Source organism: Lichenostomus cassidix, chromosome 13 (genome assembly GCF_008360975.1).
Source record: "Lichenostomus cassidix isolate B80296 chromosome 13, HeHo_3.0, whole genome shotgun sequence".
Lineage (NCBI taxonomy): Eukaryota > Metazoa > Chordata > Aves > Passeriformes > Meliphagidae > Lichenostomus > Lichenostomus cassidix.
This window is the reverse complement of record NC_139494.1, coordinates 10,230,280-10,249,703: the sequence shown is the minus strand read 5'-3', so window position 1 is coordinate 10,249,703 and position 19,424 is coordinate 10,230,280.

The following is a 19,424-nucleotide window of genomic DNA, read 5'->3' as shown; positions in this document are numbered from 1 at the left end:
CACTAATCTGCAGAAGTGCTGCTGCTTTAAGGGAAACTTCACAAAAAACATTAGATTTATACCTACATTATATATAGATTTATAATAAAAATTGCACTGTTTAACATTGAAAACTCCACAGCACAATGGTTGATATAGCAGCACCTCCATGTTGACAATGGTTATTCTAAACCTGAAATTTTAGATGTTATTCCTGCAGCTCCTTAAGGCTGATAAGAAAAAAATTAAATTTAAAGGCAAGCCCCTGTAATTTCATGTTTATTAGTGGGAAGAGGGCCCTGGGGCAAGAAAAGCTATTTGGGGGCTGGCATGGGAGTCAGAGGCATTTTCCAAGCTGCAGCAGCAGCAGCTGGCAGGGAACCAAGCCCTGATGTGCTGTAAGGAACCTGTGCAGCAGCTTGGCTGGAGACTGCTCACAAGGCTGTAGGGAAGGAAATGATAGCTGGAATTTGGTCTGCAAAGTGACATTCTGCTTTATGGCCCAATTGAACTGAGCATTTAGAGATGTGTTTAACTCCCAATACTTGGTGTTTTAATTAAGCATGTGCTTAAGGATCCTGTTGTCTAATTTGGGCTGCCTGACTCTATCCCTCTAAAAGTGGTGGTGTGATGTGAAGGATTTTGTTATAGTTTGATGGTTGGCTTTTACTGGGGGTAGGGGGAGGTTTGGTGGGGTCAGGAGGGGGACGAGAAGCTGCAATAAAAGCATATAAGTGAATAATTGCATTAACCTTTCCCTACCTCCTGGGAAATCATCAGAAAGGTTTTTCCCACTGAGTTTATGGCATGTTTAGAGTCTATAATACTGACTTCCCTTTCCTTACTCATTGAAGCAAGGCAGGATATTCAGTCCTGGGCTTTTTCACAGTGTGTCCTTCCAGCCTTGCCAGCTCAGTGAAGCTCAAATGGCACACAGAGTGCACAAAGCCCAAGCCCACTCTGTCCCCGACTGACGCAGGGAACCTGGGGGGTCACTGTTTTCCTGATGTACTATTAGAGCCAGCAGGCTGCAAACAGATGGCTGTGCCATGGTAAATGTACTAGAATAAGATGTAAACAACTTCCATCCAAGCTCTGCTTTGCTTCTGTGCGCAGAAGCAAGAGGAAAAACTGGAATATTGCAAAGTTGGGCTCGTTTACAGAGTTTTCAAGAATTTTCTCATTGTGATTGCACCTAGACTATCACCCTGAGGCAACTACAAGTCACCCACCCAGTGCTGTTTCTGGTCAGGGTGATAATTCTTTCTCCTAAATTAAAAACTATTCAAAGCTGAGAGAGCAGTTAATTTTTCTTTTCTCACATTGCCTTCATTCAACCAGATTTATGGTTTTAGTAACAAAACTGTCAAATTATTATCAAGAAAGGTACAAGGTGTAGAAATGTGATTCTAATTTATTCTCTTAACCCAAATTCACTATGGAAATGCATTTGTTGAACTTGTAATGGAGTATGAAGTATATTACAGCAATATTTATGCTTAAATACTATTGTGTGACTGAGCAAAGAGGAGCTGCATCCAGAGAGAAAATGTATGAAATACCCCAGCTCACAGGACTGTCATCAATCATGAACATAACTGTTTGCATTTTGAAAAGCTTTCAACTTGGTCAACTCCTGATTGGTGTTTCGTTAATTGCTTTAATTGGGCTCTTTCCTCTGGTGTATATTGGTGTTTTTCCTGGCTGCCAAGCAAAGTACAACTTGTCATCTCCCTGGGAACAAATGTTTATCCAGTGCTGCCCCAGAGCACTTTGGTTTGTCTAGTTATCACTTTCCTTTCTTTCCTGATGATTAGTCTCCTTGTACTTGATTATTTTCTGATTTCCATTTCCACATGAGATATGGTGGATGGTAACAAGCCAGTATTTCAGGTCTTCATAAAAATACAGCAGAAAATCCACTTCAGTTGAAGCAAAGGTCCAAAATGCCCTTCAGAGTAACACCTTTTTATTTTTTTGTAAAGGCAAGTCTTGCATATAAGCGGACATTTGCAAGGTAGTTTCTACAGTTAAGAAATTTTCAGATGAAATATTAAATACTGTTGATTTTAGTATGCAGTCAGTTGGGTTTCAGCAACAGAAAAATATGTCCTTTCCAGTGTAAAGAAGATACACTAATCTCTTCAAAACCTCCACTATAGCAGAATAGTCACCACAGTCTTTGAAAATAAATACTTGGAAAACAATAATAGAACCTACAGTCCAGACCTGCTCTGCATCCTGATCCTGCCAGGTTCTTAAATCCCTTAATCCCAGGATGGCTGGAGTGGGAAGTGAAGTGACCTCTGGTGACATTCTGGCCCAACCCCACTGCTAAAGCAGGTTCACCTACCCCAGGCTGCCCAGGATCATCTCCATGTGGCTTTTGAATACCTTCAGGGAAGGAAAATCCACAATCCTTCTGCTCAGTCTGTTCCAGTGCTCTGTCACCCTCACTGTGAAGAAGTTTTTCCTCATATTCAGGTGGAACTTCTTGTGTTTCAGGTCCCCCTTGCTCTGTGGATGCCACTGAAGTGCAAGGGTCCCTGCCTGGAAAATGCAGATTTGAAGGTTTGAAAAGGAGTGAGATGCTTCTAAGAACTATCACCTCTTCGCAGGAAAGAGATGTTTTAAGTAGTCATTTCTTTTTCTACCCTCTCAAAAGCAAACCTTTGTCAGAAATAGAACATTCTCCTCCACAGACTTTTTTTTGTTTATTTTGTGTGTGTGTGAGTTTGAGACCAATTTTCACAGTTTTCCTCAATTTCATCAATTCTGCTTGATCAGCTGTGCTACATTTGAAGCAGTCAGCTGTTACCCAATTCTGTGCTTTTTCTCATTTTTCAGAAGCTGTTAGAACACTATTTCAGCATAAATATTTATTGTGTTTATTGGTGACTTAAAAAACAAAAGGATGCTCGGTGAATACATCTACTATTTTTTATTTCCTGCTCTCATCTGGCACTTATCCAACCAAGCCTTTCACAGAGCAGAGCCCTGGGAATCAGTCCCTGGGATGAATCACTCTGCTCAGAAGTCCTTCTATACCATTAAATCAGGCTGATCCAGATTTCATGATATGTGATTCTGTGCTTCAGATGAAAATAAGTGAAGTCATAAAGTTGTCCTGGTCCTGCAAGTAAGGTGATGTGTCCTGGAGTTGAAGCCTGACAATGTGCTCTCCCCTAGAATCACAGAATGCTTTAGGTTAGAAGAAATTTTAACAAATCATCCAGTCCCACACCCTGCCATGGGCAGGACACCTTCCACCATCCCAGGCTGCTCCAAGCCCCACCCAACCTAGCCTTGAACACTTCCAGGGATGGAACAGCCACAGCTTCTCTGGGCAACCTGTGCCAGAGTCTCACCACCCTCACAGGGAATAATTTCTTCCTAATATCTAATCTAAATCTATACTCTTTCAGTTGAAAGCCTTGTCCAATCACTTTCCTTGTAAAAAACCCTTTAAAAGTTTAAATAAAGTATAAATTTTTTAAAAAGTATAAATAAGGAAAGCATAAAGAATGAATCTGAGAAATTAGGAGTTACACTAACACCAGATAGAGATGTGGAGATGAAATTGCTCACACTTGTGTCTCTGCAGTACAGATTTAGGTTTCTAATTTTTATCTTACAACCTGTGTGAGTGTGCACAATACCTCGAATGGCTGCTTGCAGTGTGGCAGTGCCCAGAGACACTTTGGTGTCTGGATTTATTCTTCTTGTGACTCAAATTGCAGAACAAACAGCCTTGCTGGGGTTCAGTGATACTGGCACCCAGACAAATGGAATTACTGCTGAGAAAAAAAAAAAAAAACAAACTCCTGCATGAAAGAGAAAATAAAATATGTATTTTTAAATGGAGCAGAGGCTCTTGAAGTTCACATGAAAATAATCACTGAGCAGCAGTAGGTCAGGCAGCATATTGTGCAGAAAAACCAAATCAGTTGATTTCCAGTTTTAGGTCTTCCCAAAAACCAGCCTATATAGGAGTTTAAAAGAGGAATGTGCATTTTCTGTAAGTAATTTATTTTCCCTGCTAGATACCATTCCTGTACTTTCAAAGCAGAATGTTTACTTGAACACCACATGTATGTTGGTGTGTAAGAAGTGATTGGAACTCTTTACTATTTTGCTTGTAGGTTTGAAGGCACTCTGTGAAGAGTGGTCATGGGATCTTCAGTATTGAACAGGAGTCATTATATGACATAGAATATTAATATTCCTCTAACTTAATTTTCTCAGGTTTCCTGACTGATAACTAAAAATGACAGTTTTACACCGATGAAAATCTCAGGAGAGCATCATTTCTAGTGAGCATACAGGCACTGCCCTGCTCCTGGAAAGGTCACAGCCCTGGTGAGGAGCAGGAGAGAGCAATTAATGACACAAATGCTGCCCTGAAAAGCTCATCAGTCTGTGGTAGAAGCTGCCACTCAAAAGCAGAAGAGTTCTGGAGTAGCCAGGGCCTCTTATGGCTTCTCAGGCTGTGCAAACCCATGTTCAGCTGGAAGTGCTCAAGGCTGGGTTGGATGGAACTTGGAGCAACCTGGTCCAGTGAAAAGTGTCTCTGCCCATGGTAGGGATTTGGAACCAATTTCCTTCAAAGTCCCTTCCAACCCAAACCCTTCTGTGGTTCTATGCTGCAGGGAAATATTGTGTCCATTCTTTTCTGTTTGCATTAACTTTAATAGAATTAGAGCTGAAAAGTAGCTGGGATTTATTCTATATTCACTTTAAAATTAATCTCTGAGCTGGTTAGTGTTATTATTTCTTTTATGATTTATCTTCAAGTGTCATTGTGCAAAGCCCATCACTGCTGGAACTGCTGAGGGGATTGTTTTCAAGAATTAAGAAGGAGGGCAGGTGAAGGAATTAGCTATTAAAAGACGACTCCTGAAGAGGAATGTACTAATTAAAAATCTGAGGAATTATTTCAGCTGAAGTGGTTTTCTTTCCAGAGAAACAAGTATTCTCTTGAGAGAACTGATGATGAGCTGTTAAAAAGAAATACAGCTCATCTTGTTTTGTGATGTTTTCATTTTTAATATGGTTCCTTCCCAAGCAATTTTTGAAGCTTTTACAGTTTATAGGACAAAGATATAAATTGAAATGGGCAGAATTAGAAGAAATGGTAAAAAGATTAGAAGAGAGTTACTTTATTATTTTGATATACACATGAAATACAAACAATAAACACTCCACATTTCTGAGAAGGCTGTGTTCTTCCAAAGAACATACCATCCTATTTATCCACGTACCCCTTTCTCACAGACAAGAATCTGTGCTCACAAATAAACTAAAATAAACAACACCAAATTGATGGGTTTTGCAGCTTTTTTTTCCCTTTAACCAACTGAATTTCATTGTTTCACTTCATATACATGATGAAATGAATGGCAAAAAAAGACCAGAGGAGGAAAGGAGAGATCCAAAGTGGGCAGAAATATCAGGAGCAAGTTCCCTTCATACCCAGCATACAAGTACTCGAGCCTCATGTACTGAAATGGCACATTGAGGTGCTGGGGAATGACAGGAGTGAGCGTTTATGGGTCTCTGTAAATGACGTTTCATTCCTCTCCAGCTCCCACTGTGGTCCCCCAGTGAGCACTCTGGGGTGACATGGAACTTCCTGAGACTGTCCTAAAGTGGACAGCTTTCTGCATCTAACCCACAGAACTTGACCCCTAATTGACTATACCAGAACATCTTCCAAAAATCATATTAACAATGATCTGAAATTCAAGAGAGAAGGTTTCTTCCCTTTACCCAAGGAGGAAAAGTCTTCACAGGAAGCTGGGGCTGAAAGTCGGAAATTTTTCAGGAAGAACATCCTACACTCCACAAAAGACCAAACAGCAGCAAAGGAGAAGGAGGGGAAATATTTTTCATTGCTCTCATCATATTTCACCTACTTGTACAGCCAATCACTGCATTACAGCTCCTTTCATCATCTGCCTTGGGAGTTTCCAACTGGTAAAGGGTTAAAATAAATCTGAAGTAGAAAGACTTGATACTGAAAAATTAATTAAGGCTTTGTCTTCTCTGTGACTGCTGAATTTGGGTGAGTTTTAACAAACTTTTTATTTAATATGGAATGACTGTAGATGAACGAATATGTTTTTTCCCTTCACACTGATTAGAGGGGATAAAATGAAAAATGTATCATCTGACATACTTTAGTGGAAGCCTGAGACCAGCTGATTGACAGGACTGGGCACTGGAAACAGAAATTACATCCTGCAAATGAGGTTTGTGCCTGGCTCCAGATATCACTGAGGTGAGTATTCATTGAATTAAACAAAATAATCCTGGAGTTTGGGCATGGGGACAAGGAGGAAATGGAACAGAACAACCTGTGAGCAGTGCATGCAGAATGACAAATAACTTTGAAAACAGATGGGTGAAATCCATTGCAGCTCTTTCCAGCTGAGCTCTGCAGATCTCAGAGTGAGAATCAATATGTAGGCAAGATATTCCAGCCTAGTCAAACTGGATCAAACCAGATCCAACCAGATCAAACCAGATCCAACAGCATCCAACCAGACAAAACCGGTTCAAACCAGTACAAGCCAGATCTAAATGGATCAAACTGCACTGAAATCACCTCTTCTACATGAAAACCATGAGTGTTGCTGATAACAAAATGAACTGGAAATTACATTGCAGAGAAATGTTAAAATAAATTAGTGGTAAGACACTTAGTTCCCCGCTCTCCAAAGAAACTCCATTCTCCAGCCATCTTTTCTTTATGATGCAGATGTTAAATTGAGTAAACCTGCTTACAGGTTCTTTCCAGGTATTCAGGCATTTAAATAAAAATACTACTGTTCAGCTTCTTCCTCTTCAATGAGGAAGAGGAGGATTTGGAGAAAAACCCAATAATACAGGATTGCAAATATACTCATTTTTTATGATTAAGTGGGGTAAGAGGGGGGGAAAAGCCACTATTTTCCTAAGAGATAAGGATGGAGAAAGGACTTTAAAATTCCCTGTGACAGGGAATAGGAGCTGAAGGTCTCCTGCTGGTTCTGAGTCTCTGCTTGGCACAGTGAGCATTCACAGGGGATTCTGGTGTTTCACAGAAAAGTTATTATTTCAGGAGAAAAAAAGGGAAACTTGTTAAAAATGAGGCATTACATAATGCTATTTTCAGATTAATTTACAGCTTCTTTAGAGGGTGAAAATATTACTTGGTAATAGAAAGATCAATAATAAGCAATATTGGCCGTGGATTCTTGGCCATGAATGTACACATATATGACAACTCCTCATTTTTAAAATAAAAAGATACCAATGTTATTTCTTCCACTTCTGAAAAGCTATAGTGGGGAAATAATAACTAGTAGGAAAATAGTGGGAAAAATAAAAGCAGATTTTACTGATTTTAATTAGGTAACATTTTTTGTTTGTTTTGCTGAAGGACTACTGTACAACCTCTACAGTCAATAGGGTTTTGGGGTTTTTTTCATGTGCATAGATAGGAATGTTTTAATTCTTTTCTTGCTATCTGTGTTAGAATTACTCTCAAACTTGCGTTATTGCATTCATGGTCATTTTGTTTTTTCTCTTCTTTAAGGTTTTTCCTTTGCTTTACTGAGAATTTTAGAAGCTATTAATGGGTGGCTGAAATAGATCCATGACAAGTGTTTGTCACTAGAGGTGAACACAAAAAAGCAAGTGTCAGCTGATGCAAACCTGGCTGTCTTGGGGTTATTTCGAATCTTGAAAAATTCTTCCATTTTCTTTGTCAGGAATGGCTAAACTGATAGAAAAGGTTACTGCTGGTAAGATGCAAATATGTGTTCTCCAGCTGCAGTTATTGGAGTTCCTGTATGGTCTGTCTGAGACAGGGCAGCTCAGTCTGGGACTTTTTGGCAGGAACTGTTAGATGCCAACCCCAGAGGTGGGGAAATGCCAGCAGGTGCTCACTTGGGCAGATCTTTACCCTGAGAGCTGCGATTTAGCATTTGAGTGGCAGATTTGAGGGACTGAATGAGACTCAGGCTGGAGCTCTACTGACATTGATACACTGTGTGCTCATCAATTCAGTCAGGATGAAATAGATATTATAATTTTGTCAGTGAGGTGCTGCTCTGATCATCTCTGTTATTTACCTGCATTAGAGAATCAAAGAAAAGCCCTTCATGCCCATGAATTAAGTTTATGTGGCTCTTGCTCACATTTCACAGCCTTCCATTCATGTTATTCCTCCTTTTGTGCTGTTCTCCTTGACCACCTACTTTCCATTCTCTCTGGAGATTGTGGGCAGTTTTTCCCTTTATGTTCCTCCTTTTCTTCCCCCCATGGTCCTTAGACATTTCATGGTGCTGACTGTACTTCATTAATAATTATTCCACACAATGTCCTCCTTTCCAGCCTCTTCCCACATAGAAAATTGCTGTTAATCAGTCTGTCTGTCATACTCATTATTCATAAACAGACACATGCCACAGCACTGAAAACACACTATCTGTCTTACTTAGGAGCCTCCTAGACCTTAAATAAAAGAGACATAACACTGCAAAACACTCAGGGCTTTGACAAACAAGGGAAAGAGTGGAAAAATGCATCATCCCAGGAGCTAGGGATTTTCCATTCAGAAGCCTCATCCCAAGGCTGGCAGTTAAAAACAAGCAGTGGTCAGAAAAGAGAAGAAAAATAATCCTATTTCTGTCTTCAGAAATCATCTCATGTTCCAATATTCAAAACTATTCCATTTTGAAATTTACTTTCCATGCTGTCGGCTGTCTCAAAGCACAGTCAAGACAAAAACTCTCCCATTATTGTGCAAAATGTGATACAGTGGGAGTGGAAAACAGAGGAAAACACAAACAGAGGATGCAGATATTGTACCCATAGAAAATTAAAAGGAAATGAAGGCTGCTTGCAGGCTTTGTACCAATAGCTTATTTTCTCCATCTTTCATTTGTTTCTAAATCTCATTTTACTGCATCTCCACTCATGCAAATAAGTCTATAACTTATATAGACAAAATTTATATGTTCATTGTATAAAAGATATGCTCCAGAACTGTTAATGCTTGAGTTCTACAAAAGGAACTGCAAAAGTATTATTTACTCAAAAATAGACTTTCACAATCAGAAAAGGATAATATTAAAGAGAATTTAACATTAAATGCTTTCAGTATTAGTTTTTGGAATGTGAATCTGGTTAATTCCATTTTAACAAAGAGGCTGCCCTGAGTTTTGCGCATTTTCTCATCAAGAAAAATGACCCCTAAATTTTGGGGCCAACTCTCCTGCCTTCAGATTTCAAGTAGATATGTGTTTGAACTGTAAAGCCCATTCTTAATGAATGATCCCACAGTGCAAACCTCAATCACCTGCCTCTGGAAGGTGTGCAGTGATTGCCAGCCTTGGTGAAGCAAGCCTGGATGAGCTTTGATCTGCCAAGCTCTGCAGGTGACAGGGATGGGCTTCAGGATTTATCCATCCCTGCTCCTTGCTATCTGGTTCTCCCCAGAGCCACCGAGTGAGGAGCTGCAGGGTTGGGTAATAAACTCTGTATGGCACAGGAGATTGTGCTCTCTCAGGTCATGAATGATCCAACCTGCAAATATTTGCTTCTGTGGGCTCGGGGAGGATTTGCCTGTGCCTGAAGGGTGATAAGAGTACTGAAGGGCAATCTGTAAGGCTGCAGGTCCAGAGTTGTTTGGTCTCATGCTGTTTATCACTAAATGTGAGTGAAGACTGAGTTCCAGTAACTGAATTAACTTGCCTGTTTCAAATACATTTATTTTACTTAGAAGACATGGGATGTGTGTGGATTCTTATTTTGCTAGAGTGATGGATGAAAAGAGGAAAATCTTACAGTAAAGTGGATTAGTCTGAAGTTCTAATCTTTGCATGTGTGCAGACATTAATTGAATAACTGCAACAAAATACATTTAACAGAGTGAGTTGCATGATCTTTTTAGTGAGGAAAAAGAAGTGCTTGCTAATGATAATGCTAAATAATCAATGCTGAAAATCGAAAAGACCTTATGACCAAATTAATCTACTTTATTACCTGGCTGTATTTAGTTAGCTATTGTAAAATACTTCATTAATAATCCAGCTTGACCGAAGTAATGAAAAAGAAATGCAAGATTATAATAGAAGATTCCAAAGGATTCAATATTATTTGATTTTCAGCCTTTGGTTATAAACTGATTTCAGGTGAAGTGCTGCACTTTATATTTTTAAAGAACTCTTACTTTTGGAGTGACCTTACTACTCATCTTGTAAACTCATCTGGCAAAAAATAAATATTTTTCATTAATTTGAACTCCATGTGTCACTGTGTTGCTAGACAGCCTAATAATTAGAGTATTTTGAGCTGGTTCTTTGAATTATTATGCCTCACAAATGCTTATCATTTTCAAATAAGGAAATATCCATTGCCATCCTTGAATCAATTTGCTTTGATAGCTCAATGAATTTTCAGAAATTATATTTGTAATTAGCCATTTCTCTAAAACAATCATCTGGTTTCGTCTCAAATCCCTTGTTCCTGGTCAATTTTCATTTGGATTTTCTCTGCCTAAATCCATGCTACTCTTGCTCTATTGCCCTCTCACATAAAAATTTCCCCAGTGATTACAAAAAATCTCTGGGTCTGAAGCAACTTTCATCTGTTGTGTGATAACACTTTTTTTTTTTTCAAATTATACAGGTTGTTTTCACAGGGAAAGTTATGGATACTTTCCTCTTCCTTGTTCTCCATACTTTTTTCTGTTGAAATAAACTAATCCAACATCTCACTTCCAGTGATCTCTCCTCTCCAAAAGAAACTTGTTGGAATACATTTTCCAGGTATTATTCTATGTTTCTAGCCTTATTCTGTTTTCCTTTTTACAAGAAAAAGAGACAAGTCTATAATCTCATGGATATATACAGATATATCCATGAGATTAAAGAATTTTCTGTTTTCCTTGCAAAAATAGCTGTTATAGTTTCTTCAGTATCTAAAAATCAAAAGCAAAACCCAAGTTTTCAGCACAAAATTCAATAAATTCTCCCAGTCTCAGTTTTTGATAGTGGTTTGTTTCTAGAGCAAGTCACAGAACTGGCAGTTGCACACTCATTTCTTACCCTCCTTCCACCAGATTGCAATTTTCAAAGTCAAAGAAACTGTGCTAGAAACACCTCTGATCTGCAGGGACAAGAAGAGGGAAACTCAATTAGATGGATTGAGAGAGGATTTTTCAGGGTTTTCTCCAGTCTGGTGGCAGCCAGACTGTGGTTTGACATAGCATTAACTACAGCTTTAAATAAAATTAAGAAACATCTAGTTAGTTCATTTGGTTTAGGACCTAATAACAGGAGGGAGTAAAGAAAGTGTAAATAGGAATGTTCCTCTGTATCAAACCAAGGAGTTACCTTGATTCATGCTGAAAGTACATTTTCTCACTAATTCTTGTACACAGATTACTATGCACTGAATACACTCTCTCTATATATTTTATATTAGAAGAAAAGCAAGTAGGCTCAGGCAAAATGTTGAACAATTTCTTTGAAATATCTTGCAGGCTGCCTTTGGATCTGCATTGATCTCCTTCCTGCTTTCCATGGAGTGTATTGATGGGGAATTGAGAGCAGCAGCCTGTGAGAGCTGCTGGAGCAGTAAGGAACATTCTCCTTGCACCATTCCAGGGCAACTCTGCTTAGCACAGAGAGCTGAAAATGAGTTGTGAGCTGAGAGAATTTGATTGAAATGTCAAAGTACTCAGAGCCCTGTGGAGCTCCCACAGAAGAGACTTCTGCAGCAGAGGATTGTTTTGCCAAAGGAGTCCTGCTGTGAGAAATTTGCAGCTACACCTTGTGATGAGTAACCACATACTCGATTGAGCAAAATCCCTGTCACTACTTGGATCATGGGAGATTAGCAGGGAACATTGCTCTAAAGCCAAAGTGTTCTTCCTAAATACAGGTGTGCCCTAAAAGTCAATATATTCATGTGCAAGGGTGGGCCTGTTTTGTGATCTTTGAAGTCCATCCAGGGGAATGAGCACCACATTTCTGAACTTACAACAAGAAATTCAAATGCAGAATGAAGTAGCACATACAGCAGAAGCCAGAGGCATTACATGCAGCAGGAAGAAAAACAAACTGAGCTGAGGTCTCTCTGGGACCTGTGGTGCAGCTAATAAAACTAAAGATCTGGTAATAAAGCGTGTCTGCTTTCTGAAAGGATAACGAACACAGCTGGTACCCTGAATTTGCTGCAGTGACCGTGAAGGATGCAATCAATTGGGAGTTTGATCTTCTAACTGAGTCTACGCTTGGCAGTGAATTTTAAAAATGTATTTTCGTAGTTGCTTTGGAAATAAAAAAATGGAAGCAATCTTGACACTGATCAAACAAAAAATACTAACATGCATATGTATTTTCTTGCATGGTGGCTGGTTGAGATTTGGAGCCAAGAAATAGTTTGTTATATCTGCGCTGAGAAGTTGGAATTACACTTAGCATTCATCTTCTCTTCGATTTACAGAGAATTATGAACTCAGTACTGCATGGAGAGCAGGGCAAGTTAATGCATTCAATTTTTCATTTGTTTGTGGCTTTCCCCCCTCTGTTTATTGAGGCAGCAGCTCCAGCAGGCAGCTCTGCTTCCAGCAAGAACATGCAGAAAGGTCTCTGTTTGGAGCTGTGTGCTTTCTGTTCAGAAAGAAGGCATCTTCCCTGGGGAAAGGAAGCAGTCTTGGGGGTCTGAAAAGTGGAGCACACATCATATTGTGGGTCAGGTGTTTTGGGGATTTGGGGAGGAGCTGAAGGCTGCAGGTTCTTGCCAGCCCTTCACATGTCCTGGCCAGGCATCAGGGAGGGCAAGGGGATAAAGCTGCTGGTAGCTTCTCCCCAGCAGTGGCCTCTGAGCTTTCTGGTGGCCCTGGGCTCTCAGAAGGTGCTGCTGGAGGAGGGCTGGCTGGGTCTGAGCATGGCATGAAGGGAGCTATGAAAGGAGCATGTTCCCATATTTTCCTCTAGCCAGCAGAGAGAGAGGAAAAATTGCACTAAACTGCTTACAAAAAACCTGCAGGACTTCTCAAAGACCAAAGATAGGCTGGACTTGTAGGTTTCTCTCAGCTCATCTCTCTGGTCAGGTCTTCAATATCATCCCAGCTCCAGGAAAATCCATTACTTCCCTGACTGCTCAAGCTGCAAGCTCTCACCATAACAAATTTCTCTTAACTTGACACCTTGGCTACAAGTGTTCTGGAGGAATGAACTATTATTTTTGTATGGTTTCAATTTGGCACTCAAGGAAAACCTGATAACAAGCTAATATCCAGCTTGCTGAAGGAAAGGCTCTGTCACTGGAATGAAAATGTGAATTACAGATACAAAGCCTGAGTGCAGATTTTCAACTTTGCTCTGGCTAGTATATGGATGGAAAAGCCTTTTCTACTGCAGATTCTATTGGTATCCTGTCAGGAACTTGCAGTTCACCCTTTCCTTGGGTAAAATGGGGAAAACAGCAATTGTCCTTCTTTTGCACATAGAAACATGTCCATTCCAGGGTAGAGACCCCAGCACAGAGTTCCCCATCTTCAAACACTACCCAAATTAATTTTGACCAAATCGATGTTTTTATGTGGCAAGAGACCTTCATCTTAGTAATGCTTGAATGTTTGAATTGGCAAACAATGGGTCAATCTTATATTTCAGGGTCTATTTCTTTGTATTATCTCTGGTCTCTCTGCCTTTAAGTGCTTCTAATAAAGCACGGAAAATATTTGGCCATCCTTTTCTTTTTCAAATCTTGTTGCAGACAAACTTCTTTAGGGTTTGGGCTTAGCTTGGCTATGAGATGTGCCTCAGTTTGGATGATTTTCTGAAGTCATCAAAACATAGTGGATCAGCCAAAATTTGCTGGAGAACTCTTGAAAACAGGCTGTCTCATGAGCTTTCTAATGTTTTTGGCTTCCAGTCAGGCTGGAAATGCTATGGAAACAACACTTATGACAGTCCAGCTCCCAGCTGCTCCCCGAACTCATCATTTGGGAAGTAAGGAAAAATCACAAATTAATCAAAAACAAACTGTTCAAAACTCAGCAAAGGTTCAGCTATGATTTTAGGTAAATTCCAGTAGTTCCACATTTAGTCAGGCCTGGTTTACCTGCATCTCTTTCTTTTAGGAAGTGGTGACTACATGAAGTTCTTCTACTTCAGATTTGAATTTTCAAAGGTGTTCAGCTCTGGCCTAAATCTAATTTCTTTAAAGCTAGTGGGTAGAGTTTGGATTTCAGTGGGAGTTGAATATTTTGAAAATCCTACTCTGACTGCATTTTTGATCAAAGGCACTTCCACCTCGTGCAATGTGCATGGATGGTAATCAAGTTTCACTGCACTGCCTGTGAGATGGGCACATCAGTGGGATATTCTCTGCAGAAATCAAGTGCTTCTGGCTACTTAAACCCTTTTGCCTCCTATTGGCATCAAAGACAGAGGAAATCAAGGCACTGATAGTCCATCAAACCTCTTGAAAACCTTCACGTTGAGCTAAAGTTCATCAAACTGTAGGTTTCTTTCTCTGAACTTGAGAGTGTAATCAGGACACATATAAATCTAGATTGCAGAAGGTTTAAAGGATCTGGGTGCTCAAGGAAAAGCAAAGTGATGAGCAATCTATTTGATAAGTATTGTGAGACACATTCAATCAATATGGAAGTTGCTCATTTCTCCACTAGAGCTTTCTCCTTCCCACATGCTTTGCATGGATCTTGGTAGGATGGAGCTGGCACAAGCCTTGAGCACAAGCCTTGAGCAGATCAGTGCATTTTGCACAGCTGAGACATTTTTAATTTCTTCAGGCATCAGGATGGAGGGATTTAAAGATGAGCACTGTCTTTACAAGACAAAACGAAAACCAAACTAAAAAGCCACAAACAAAACAAAAACAAACAACAACAAAAAAAAAAACCCACCAGGGAATTCCCCAGCTGTGGGGCAGCAGGTAATGAGAAGCACTGCTAAGTGTAGGATCTTCCAGGTGCCTCAGCAGCAGTGCAGGTGGTGTGAGGTCATTCATCTCCCCTGCCTTCAGAGGGATTGCTCTGGTCAGCAACAGCTGTGAAGCTATTAGACTAAAGAATCCTTTTTCCTTCATGGAGAATGAGACTTTTTAACTGGAGGCAGTTTAGGTGGGGACTGAGAAGACAGAACTCCTGTAAATCAAATGCTTTGTGGCGTGTGGTTCCAGCAGGGCTTGGGGACAAGCTGGGTGCTGTACATGAGAACCCAGAGCTCTGCAGGCTCAGGGTGTCATGTTAGATGTTTTGCAACAAAACTGAAAAGCTTTCCCACCTGACTGAGGTTTGAAAGGTTTAAACAGCTTAAATGCTACATAAACATGGATAGAAAGGAAACCCAAGCAGTTGAGGCAAAAAATGTTACATAATATTAAATGATATCTGACTTACCTAAGGCGTTTAGGTTTTCTGAATGATAGATCCAACTGGGCTGGACAGCCTTTGCCTCACTGCTTCACCACCATTTCTCTCTGGGGGTAGATTTGTATAAAATTTCCCTGCTTATAGGATGTGTGGATTGGCTCCATTCAGAATTTACATACCTTAAAGGAAGACTTTACTGTACAGTGGATTTACATCTTTTTGTCTTGTTGCTTGTGTTGCCTGTGTTCATGACTTGTAATACCTGACTTTCAGGTGGGGTAAACTACAAAAATGAAAATTGCATTCCAAATGTAATTTGGATTATATAATTTTAACAGTGGGAGGTTTCTTCCCTTTCTTTGGGATCATGTTTTCCAGAAAAACTATATTTCCTGGCAAAATGTGAAGTCATTTGCTCAACTGAATAAAAAAGTCTTGGAAACATTTGTATGTAAATTTTAATGGGAGAGGTCATGACAGCTTGTCAAACTACAGAACTCTCAGCTTGGATTTTTTTCTTCTTTCATTTTTCTTTTTAGCAAGATAGATATCTTACGGAGGGAGAAAGAAGAAAAAAGAAGTATTCATGGTATGATATTATAGATCATTAATTGATGATGTAGTGTCATCCTAAATTTTGGAACTGATCTTCTCTTAAAGCAGTACATTTCAGTCTTCAAAAATAAAATATGCTGTACCAGGCAAAATTCTGCTTGGCAATGTTGCAGGCGTCATCTGTCTTGCAGATTTGTGCTCATATGCTGCTGGAGAAGTAACAAATTCTTCGAATACAACAGTTGTCAACAATTCAGGCATTGAAATAAACATAGAAATTAATTTTTATTGAAGGAATTCTAAGTTGTCCAAGTTGTATAACGATATATTTTGTATTCTAGAAAATTTAGGATTACTTTTTTGCCATTCCAAATTTGAGAACTGCTAAAAAATTATGATCACTGCTTTGTGCCTTTTTTAAAAAATAGTAATTTGAGCTGGTACTGCTGAAGTGAATAACAATTTTGCAATCTGATTCCCATCCACCCCACTTCCTGAGCAACCTGTTTGGGGACAAGTGAGACTGAACTCTCTGACTGTTTATCTGCTGAACCCTGAGGCTATGAAATGCTGATTTATGGCCAACACACTTCACAGCTCAAGGGACCAAGCCCTTCATCCCAGGGATATCTACAGCACAGAATTGCAAACATGCTCAACTGTGGGGTTTTTTTTGGATTGTTGCTTTTTTTTCAGACAATCTTTGGTATTCACAAAGTGTCTAGTTTGGAAGGTTTTTCAAGCTCTCTTCTGCAGTTTTTCAGGAAGATGATTAGTTACAGCAAGTGGAAAGGGCATGAAGATTTATTCAGCCACAGTTTCAAGAAGTGCAAATGTCAAAAAAAGAAGTTGAACAAATTAAATGCAAGAACAATCTGAAAGAGAGCAGCCATGGTGACAAGTTTACAGTAAGATGTAAAGTTGTTTGTATTCTGCAAACACCACCCTGTGTGGTGATACCTCCAGGAATCTGCTGTGGATCCATAAACTGCTTTCTCTGTAGATGTGCTGCAGATGAAATCTGTAATGCAGAATGGATTGAGGAAAATGTCTTGGCTCACTTTGCATGAAGGCTGATGAGTGAGATGGAATCTGATTTTAATCACTCCTTGAAGTTAAGTATTTGGGAGATTCACACCAAAGTGAATGGACAGAATAAAAAAGCCACAGGTCCATACTTGAGAGCTCATTTCAAGTTACTATCAACAGAAGCATGAGGTTGCTCAGCCTTGCTGAACAACTTTTGAAAAGAATGTTAGTTTGAGAAAGAAGTAAGAGAGACCATGAGATCAAGCTCTTTGCTGTTGAGTCTGAACCACAACTCTCATGTTATTGCTACACACAAGACATAGGCCACAGTGTCTTCCAAAAAATGGTACATGACAAAATTTCATGTTGTTTAGTTCTGTATTGTTTTTCATTTAAATAGAAAGATTTTTTTTTTCTTTAAAACATATTTAGCTATTTCACAGACAGATTGGCTAGTTAATTGTTGGCAAACTCACTGTGTGCTGAGTGGGTGGGTGTTTCTGAAAAGAGAAATCTTGTTTTAAACATTCAATTCCATGACAATTTCTGTAGGAGGAAAGCAAATAGTCTGTATGGAGAATAATTCACTGCCTCAGTAATCAGGGTCAGCTGAATTGGGAATAGAGGGATGTTGAACTAATGACATGTTTGTTAAGGACAAAGTTCCTTATCAAAAGTGCTGAGCAGTGTCCTGTTGTGAATTTTGGAGACCCTGGTGGTGTGTTCCTCAGTGTGACCCAGCACTGCATCTCCCTAACCCCTTCCTCTGATCCAGACCAGAACTTCCCTGCTCACAAGGCTGCTCTTGCTCTGTCTTCCATCTCATATTAATTGTAAAATAAGTGTTTCTTTAAAATTATTTCAAAGTCTTTCTAAGCTATCCCTACTTATAATGCTGACTCCCAAGCTTGGCATAGCTCTGTACTGCAAGCAGAAGTGGTTGGATGAAGAAAGTTTCTTTTGAAGAAGAAACAGGCTGATCCTTAAGAAGAAAATCTTGGATAACAAGTCAGGAGGTGGGTAATTTCCAGTATTGATTCAACATGGAAAATTTCCTCTGTGTAGCAACATTTTTGTGTTCTTAAATTTCCAAGAATCTTCTCTTTGAGTTATTAAGTCTTTACACTTTATAGCTTGGAGAAAATTAGGGAGATTCCTGACAAAACCCTTTAAAAGTTAATTGAAATAAGATTTCAGGCTGACAAGCAGAAAAATAATTTCAAATCCACCAAGAGATGCAGTTTGGGATTTTTTTTCATGAACAAAGTGTATTTGATGCCTTTATTAGGCTACTGAGAAAGTACAAGTTAAGCTCAAGTGACAAGAAGTGTATTTCAATCTTTTCAACATCCTTGTCATTGTAGTAATGCTTGAGTTAGACCGGGAGGAGCAAACCCACAAGTCCCTCTGCAGTCCCAGTACAGGAAGAATCTATAAAAGTCATCCAATCCTGTGTTCAGGATGGCAGTAAAAGATGAAATTACCAGATTCCAACTCATTTTCATGAAGGATTTAATTCTCCTCTTATGCTGATGGCTTGGTGTTTAGCAGTTACTGTAAATGAAGCTCTTGTCTTTGTGTCATTACATGGTATTGGATACGTCACTGACTCTGTGATAGTTTTTCTGTAATTAAAATATATTTGGAAGGAGGTTTGTGTCCAGCAAATTAAAGAGCAAAAATAGTTAGGGGAAGGCAGGAAAGGAAGAGGTCTCGGAGCAAATAGAAGCAAAATCACACTGATGTTTGAAAGGGCAGTAATTAATTAGTGTGCTCCTGGTTTTGTTCCTTTAGGTTTGAAAAGGACTCGATATCTGTCTCCTGGCAGTTGGGTGTGTGTTTTCTGGGAGAAATTGCTACCCAGGGTTGGTAAATGTATTTATTGGTTTACTTCTGCAAATAATTTCAATGAGGGTCCTACTGCAGTTTGGAATAGGTCACACCATTGTATCTGCTTGGGGACACAACTCCTTACAATTCCACTGCTTCTCCATTTCTCCTCCTAAAAGGAGCAGAAAAAGCCTTAGGAAACTAATAGCAAAACTATTCTTTGGTAAGATTAAAAGCAAAGAGCAAAAGTTGAGACCAGAGGGACACTTAGGGTGGCTAATACAATTTATAACTTGTTCACTCTGCTTTGCTTCTCTCTAATTTGGTTTAAGATGTTTCCTGATCCTGTCATCCAGATTTAGCGTGCAGTTCCCCTTTCAGACAAAAAGGAATTTTCCACTGCTGCCAGAGCAGTGGGAGAGCAGCTGGCTGAGCTCTGGGAAAGGCAGGAACTCCTTGGTGCAGCAAGGGAGAAGGGAGTGTGAGATCTGTCCCCAGAGCCAGAATCCCATCGGGGTGACACACACTGGAGTTGTGCTTCATTAATGCTTAACAAATAGTTCCAATTGCATTAGCAATGCCACGAAGATGAAGATAAGTACAGTTGCTTAGTGCTAATCTTGTACAATAT